This window comes from Mchenga conophoros, linkage group LG8 (assembly GCF_057382185.1).
Source record: "Mchenga conophoros isolate Kocher_MC1m ecotype Shallow Benthic linkage group LG8, M_conophoros_male_GT1.1, whole genome shotgun sequence".
Lineage (NCBI taxonomy): Eukaryota > Metazoa > Chordata > Actinopteri > Cichliformes > Cichlidae > Mchenga > Mchenga conophoros.
This window is the reverse complement of record NC_140533.1, coordinates 31,251,787-31,257,350: the sequence shown is the minus strand read 5'-3', so window position 1 is coordinate 31,257,350 and position 5,564 is coordinate 31,251,787. Positions and strand designations below refer to the sequence as shown.

General features: G+C 43.9%; 1 long non-coding RNA gene across 1 annotated transcript; it reads right to left on the bottom strand.

Annotated features, from left to right (window-relative positions):
* Positions 1-368: 368 nt before the first annotated feature.
* On the bottom strand, positions 369-3,695 carry LOC146569238 (uncharacterized). The gene is made up of 3 exons (XR_014893699.1): positions 3,537-3,695; positions 2,391-2,679; positions 369-1,533 (listed from the first exon to the last, which is right to left on the bottom strand). It is a non-coding gene; the product is annotated as an uncharacterized LOC146569238 (long non-coding RNA).
* Between the last annotated feature and the right edge of the window lie 1,869 nt (positions 3,696-5,564).

The following is a 5,564-nucleotide window of genomic DNA, read 5'->3' as shown; positions in this document are numbered from 1 at the left end:
AACGTTGTGTTTTTGTGTTTATTTTTGAATAAACAGTTTTTTTTGGCACACCTTCTTTTGTTGTTTACTATTTTTACGTGGTTTTTTTCCTTTCCACATTTTGGAAAGCGTTTTTTGTTCACATTAAGATTAAATAAATATTTTTTGAAGCACATTTAATTTTTTTTGGAAAAAAGCAAAGACAAAAAAATTCTGGACGCCATGGACGATGGCTGGACGGTGGTACGCTATGGCCGCCGCCGCCAACGTGACCGCCGAGTCTTCTGGGACGGGTACGGAGGGCCGCAGGGAGGGATGGACCGTGCACGCTCCTTTTCCTTTCGGAGAAGGGATTATTTTCCTCATCCTAACCCTAACCCTAACCCGACCCCCTCACCAATCCTAACCCTAAGGACACAAAAACAATTGGACACAACACATCCTGACCCTAACCACATACGATTTGAATACAAACAATTGGACATTATACAAAAATCAATAAAGACAAACACATAATTAGGACAAAACAATTAAAGGAGGGATTGGAGGACACAAACCAATTGGACATAATACAAAGGTCAATAAGACAAATACGTAATTAGGACAAAACAATAAAAGGAGGACGTGGAGGACACAAAACAATTGGACAAAACACAAAAGTCAATAAAGACATACATATAATTAGGACAAGAAATTAAATGGAGGATTTGGAGGATACAAAACAATTGGACATAACACTAAAAAACCAAAACGAGAAACACATAATTGGGACAGAAAAATATAAGGAGGACTTGGAGGACATAAAACAATTGGACATCACACAAAAGGTCACAGAGGAGGACATAACAAGGACAAAGGAAGGTGGGACAGGATGGTTACAAAGAAAGGAATAAAATCATAAAGTCACGTAAAAACCAAAGGAAAGGACAAATAAGAAGGGGGTGCCATAAATAACGTAAGACAAATACTGGAAAGGACATTTAAGAAGGGGGTGCCATTAAAAAATATAAAAACAAAGAAAGCCAAAGAAAAGAAAGGACAAAGACATTAAGAATATTAAACAGAAAAAGAATGAAACGGAAAACCCAAGAGTGGGAGGAGACAGCACACTATAAAAGCCAAGAGAGGCACACAGACGACACACAGACACACACGTTGGGCCAGCCTGAGGAAGGCCTAAACCGGCCGAAACGTCGCGACGGCCCAATGACACACAAGTACATGATACACAAAACACAAAACACAAAATTATAATAATAACCTACCTACGGGTTGTTTTTGGAGACGGGACAAGGACATCATACCAGTCCGTTGGACGATCACAGCCTCTTGGGGCATGCTATGGGGGACCTTGACGCCCGGGATGGGAACAGGTATGGACAGTGCATTGGAGCCCGGCCCCCTTCGGGGACCGGACTCCCAACTTGATCTCCCCTAACCCGCCAGTGCCGCCTGTCCGCCCGCTTGGGTAGCGCGGGGTTCCCTGAGGGCTCCCTCAGGAGGTTCTCTGGCCACTGGGCTGGGGGTATCCCGACCCCCTCACCAATCCTAACCCTAAGGACACAAAAACAATTGGACACAACACATCCTGACCCTAACCACATACGATTTGAATACAAACAATTGGACATTATACAAAAATCAATAAAGACAAACACATAATTAGGACAAAACAATTAAAGGAGGGATTGGAGGACACAAACCAATTGGACATAATACAAAGGTCAATAAGACAAATACGTAATTAGGACAAAACAATAAAAGGAGGACGTGGAGGACACAAAACAATTGGACAAAACACAAAAGTCAATAAAGACATACATATAATTAGGACAAGAAATTAAATGGAGGATTTGGAGGATACAAAACAATTGGACATAACACTAAAAAACCAAAACGAGAAACACATAATTGGGACAGAAAAATATAAGGAGGACTTGGAGGACATAAAACAATTGGACATCACACAAAAGGTCACAGAGGAGGACATAACAAGGACAAAGGAAGGTGGGACAGGATGGTTACAAAGAAAGGAATAAAATCATAAAGTCACGTAAAAACCAAAGGAAAGGACAAATAAGAAGGGGGTGCCATAAATAACGTAAGACAAATACTGGAAAGGACATTTAAGAAGGGGGTGCCATTAAAAAATATAAAAACAAAGAAAGCCAAAGAAAAGAAAGGACAAAGACATTAAGAATATTAAACAGAAAAAGAATGAAACGGAAAACCCAAGAGTGGGAGGAGACAGCACACTATAAAAGCCAAGAGAGGCACACAGACGACACACAGACACACACGTTGGGCCAGCCTGAGGAAGGCCTAAACCGGCCGAAACGTCGCGACGGCCCAATGACACACAAGTACATGATACACAAAACACAAAACACAAAATTATAATAATAACCTACCTACGGGTTGTTTTTGGAGACGGGACAAGGACATCATACCAGTCCGTTGGACGATCACAGCCTCTTGGGGCATGCTATGGGGGACCTTGACGCCCGGGATGGGAACAGGTATGGACAGTGCATTGGAGCCCGGCCCCCTTCGGGGACCGGACTCCCAACTTGATCTCCCCTAACCCGCCAGTGCCGCCTGTCCGCCCGCTTGGGTAGCGCGGGGTTCCCTGAGGGCTCCCTCAGGAGGTTCTCTGGCCACTGGGCTGGGGGTATCCCGACCCCCTCACCAATCCTAACCCTAAGGACACAAAAACAATTGGACACAACACATCCTGACCCTAACCACATACGATTTGAATACAAACAATTGGACATTATACAAAAATCAATAAAGACAAACACATAATTAGGACAAAACAATTAAAGGAGGGATTGGAGGACACAAACCAATTGGACATAATACAAAGGTCAATAAGACAAATACGTAATTAGGACAAAACAATAAAAGGAGGACGTGGAGGACACAAAACAATTGGACAAAACACAAAAGTCAATAAAGACATACATATAATTAGGACAAGAAATTAAATGGAGGATTTGGAGGATACAAAACAATTGGACATAACACTAAAAAACCAAAACGAGAAACACATAATTGGGACAGAAAAATATAAGGAGGACTTGGAGGACATAAAACAATTGGACATCACACAAAAGGTCACAGAGGAGGACATAACAAGGACAAAGGAAGGTGGGACAGGATGGTTACAAAGAAAGGAATAAAATCATAAAGTCACGTAAAAACCAAAGGAAAGGACAAATAAGAAGGGGGTGCCATAAATAACGTAAGACAAATACTGGAAAGGACATTTAAGAAGGGGGTGCCATTAAAAAATATAAAAACAAAGAAAGCCAAAGAAAAGAAAGGACAAAGACATTAAGAATATTAAACAGAAAAAGAATGAAACGGAAAACCCAAGAGTGGGAGGAGACAGCACACTATAAAAGCCAAGAGAGGCACACAGACGACACACAGACACACACGTTGGGCCAGCCTGAGGAAGGCCTAAACCGGCCGAAACGTCGCGACGGCCCAATGACACACAAGTACATGATACACAAAACACAAAACACAAAATTATAATAATAACCTACCTACGGGTTGTTTTTGGAGACGGGACAAGGACATCATACCAGTCCGTTGGACGATCACAGCCTCTTGGGGCATGCTATGGGGGACCTTGACGCCCGGGATGGGAACAGGTATGGACAGTGCATTGGAGCCCGGCCCCCTTCGGGGACCGGACTCCCAACTTGATCCCCCCTAACCCCCTAGCCCTAACCCTAACCCTAACCCCCCCTAACCCCTAACCCTAACCCCTAACCCTAACCCTAACCCTTTGGACACTGCCTTCGTCCCCCCAAGCGCAGACCGCCCGGGGTGGCTCTTGAGTGAAATTCTCAAAGTCACGGACATACGTTAGATTGCCATGAACCCAAATAGGGCCTAATTAACTCTCTAAAAGGCGATTGAACCTGACAGGGCCCGATTGGCCTCTTGGAAACTTAAAAAATTAAAGCCCAGAAAGGCATTACTTAATTACTATTAGGAAACTTTAAAAATTAAAGCCCAGAAAGGCATTAATTAATTACTATTATCTTATTTAATTGATGACACACTCCAAGGCGTGATCAACCTTGGCAGGGCCTTCCTTGGAGGAGGATGTCTAGTGATAATGGCCGAAACATCCAATGATTCCAGGGTCCACTACTGATGATGTGTCCTAAATATTACTTTAAAATCAAATTAATGAGACTATAAAAAGATAATACAATAAAGAGCCGTGGGGGACCTTGCCGCCTGGGACGGGAGCAGGCATGGCCAGTGCATTGGAGCCCGGCCCCCTTCGGGGACCGGACTCCCAACTTATTTCTCCCCTATCCAGCCCGTGCCGCCTGTCCACCCACCTGGGTAGCGTGAGGTTCCCTGGGGGCTTTCTTCACTGGGCTGGGGGTGTCCCGACCCCCTCCCAATCCTAAACCTAACCACTTACAAAGAAAACCAAAAAAGGAATGTGAGATGGGGGTGCCATTAAAACAAAACAAAAAACAATAAAAACAAAGAAAGCTAGAGTGCTAAGCCAGTGCTAACAAGAAAGCCAAGGTGCTTAGCTGATGCTGGAAAGGAAATATGATGAGGGGGTGCCATTGAAACAATAAAAACAAAGAAAGCTAGAGTGCTAAGCCAGTGCTAACAAGAAAGCCAAGGTGCTTAGCTGATGCTGGAAAGGAAATATGATGAGGGGGTGCCATTAAAACAATAAAAACAAAGAAAACCAAAAAAGGAATGTGAGAAGGGGGTGCCATTAAAACAATAAAAACAAAGAAAACTAAAAGGCTAAACTAATGCTAACAAGAAAGCCAAGGTGCTAAGCTAATGCTAACAATTGTATGACAGTGACACATGATAAAGTACAATTTGTACATGGGACTAGTCATCTTTATATTGAGTTTCATGGATGCTAATATGGAAGCTAACATTATGCTATGGCTAAAGCTAATGATGACAGTTCAAGGACACAACAGTGGTTGCCCTGGAGATCGATCAGGTGCATGATGGGAACCAGGAAGTCAGACCAGGCAGAGCACATGGAGCACAGGGAGCAGGTGGCAGACAGACCAGGGAGGAAACCTCATTCGAAGGACAAGGTGCAGGTATGTGAGAATACATGATAACAAATATAGGAAACGACTGAAGGAGAAGCATTTATGAGATGATATTAATACTCTGAACTTGCAGAAGCTAAAAGTCAATAATTATTAGTACTTTAAACCTGCAGAAGCTAAAAGCTAATAATTGTGAGTTGAGCAGGACATATGGATCATGCAATCAATCGGAGACCTCCGCGTCTCCGTGGCTGGGGTAGTCGCAGGCGGCCTTCGGGCACTGCCTTCGTCCCCCCAAGTGCAGACATGCAATCAATCGGAGACCTCCACGTCTCCGCGGCTGGGGCATTCGCAGGCGACCTTTGGACACTGCCTTCGTCCCCCCAAGCGCAGACCGCCCGGGGTGGCTCTTGAGTGAAATTCTCAAAGTCACGGACATACGTTAGATTGCCATGAACCCAAATAGGGCCTAATTAACTCTCTAAAAGGCGATTGAACCTGACAGGGCCCGATTGG